The sequence below is a fragment of the Vombatus ursinus genome, unplaced genomic scaffold (assembly GCF_900497805.2).
Source record: "Vombatus ursinus unplaced genomic scaffold, bare-nosed wombat genome assembly UNPS02014945.1, whole genome shotgun sequence".
Lineage (NCBI taxonomy): Eukaryota > Metazoa > Chordata > Mammalia > Diprotodontia > Vombatidae > Vombatus > Vombatus ursinus.
The window spans coordinates 13280381-13282426 of record NW_020954723.1 but is presented as its reverse complement, the minus strand read 5'-3'; the positions used below and the strand labels follow the sequence as shown (position 1 = coordinate 13282426).

General features: G+C 37.7%; 1 pseudogene; it reads left to right on the top strand.

The window, feature by feature from the left end:
- Positions 1-529: 529 nt before the first annotated feature.
- Positions 530-906, top strand: LOC114030048 (annotated as a pseudogene).
- The last annotated feature ends 1140 nt before the right edge of the window (positions 907-2046 follow it).

Below are 2046 nucleotides of genomic sequence, written 5' to 3'. Positions count from 1 at the left end.
TCACCTCCAGTTCTGAGAGATTTATTATGCACATAATCATGTAGATACTTATGTTATTTTTGCAGTTCATTCAATATCAGTAGGTTTAAGATTACTCTCTGAGAGAGCTGGGTAGGTAGGGAAGACAATATGATTGGTTACAGGGCAGGTAGCAACACAGGGGTGTGGACAACATGATTGGTTATTTTAAAAGAAAGCAGGCAAGCACTTATGTGGGGCTAGTGACCACCTCTCTCTGACAATTAACAAATGTTAATTGTTTTTATGAAACCTTATTAGCAGACTCCCTGGCACTTAGAAAGGTTTGTTAGGGAGATAAGACCCTTCTTAATTGTACAGGGACAGGCAGGGATGGACAATATACCTTGGATCAGTTTTTAGGCCTTTAAAGATAAGGTATGGGAGCTCTTTGGTGAAAGCATTGCCACTACAGCTGCATAGAGTCGGCAGTTGCTGCATCTCCTCCTCCTGACTCACCACTGTTTGCTCTCACTAAGCAATAAGTCAGTCATGAAGCCACTCCACTGCCATGGCATTCAAGGACACTGGCAATACCCTTGTGGAGCCCGAGGTGGCCATTCCCTGGATCCAGATCACCCTCACCAGCCACAATGTAAAATCTCTGGAGAAAGTATGTGCTGACCTAATTAGAGGAGCCAAAGAAAAGAATTCGAAAGACCTGTTCGAATGCCCACTAAGACACTTCAAATTACAACTAGAAAAACTACTTGCAGTGAAGGTTCAAAGACTTGGGATCTGTTCCAGATGAGAATTCACAAACGCCTTGTTGATTTGCACAGTCCTTCTGAAATTGTTAAACAGATCACTTCTATCAGCATTGAACCAGGAGTAGAAGTTGAAATCACCATTGCAGATCCTAATCAGTCATCTCTTTTAATAAATTGATTGCAACTATTAAAAAAAGATAAGGTATGGCAGATAAAGGATATAGCAAGATGGTTTGAACAATCATAGAAAATGAGGCAATAATACCGAATGGAATCAATAACAGAATAGAATAAATTATAAAAGGATACAGAATCAATTTAATTTCTTCAAATAATAAAGAAAGCCTGAACTAAATGGCGGCCATGTAAGTGGAGAAGAGAAAAAAATATGAAAGATATTGTGGACATAGAAATGATAAGGTTTGATAAGTGATTGGATGCATAATTGAGTATATAATCAGATATTTAAGGTGAGTAAGAATGAAGTGTGGAGTCTAACACTGAGGTTTTGAAAGTACTTATTATTATTATTTAGAATAAGTCAGGTTGCATACAGTTGAGCACCGCAGAATTGATGCTTTCAAATTGTGGTGGTAGAGAAGACTTTTGAGAGTCCCTTGGACAGCAAGGAGATCAAATCAGTCAATACTTTAATTCAAACTTTTCTCTGGAAGGTCCAAATACTGAAGCTCAAATGCTTAAAATGAAACTTAAATACTTTGTCACATAATTAGAAGATAGGACTCATTGGAAAAGATCCTGATGTTGGAAGAGAGTGAAGACATAAGGAAAAGGCGATGACAGAGGATGAGATTGATAGATAGTATCATGGAAACAATAGACATGAACTTCAAGAGAGAGTGGAGGATAGAAGGACCTGATGGGCTATGGTCCATGGAGTCATGAAGAGTCAAACACAACTAAACAATAACAATACTTTATTAACCATAACAATATTAACAATAACAAGACTTTTTTTTTAATATATGAAGTTCCCTATTCAAAGGAAGAGTAGAGAAATTGCCCATTGCTGCCCTCTTTTCTTCCTTTGCTAAGCATAGAATGAATTTTAGAGTTTTAAGGGGCCTTAAATGTAATTTAATTCAGTCCTCTCATGTAGGAGAAGAAATTAAGGGGAGGGTGGGGAGTGGTTTATTTAAGGTAACAGCAAGTAAGTGGTAGGATATGGTCTAAAATAAAGGTTTATGGACTTCTAAAAATAAAGATTACTCTTTGGGAGTTGGAGGACAGCTGACTAAGTCTGGTATTGCATCACCATCAAATCTGCATCTGTACAAAGAAGGTTTACCCCACTGGG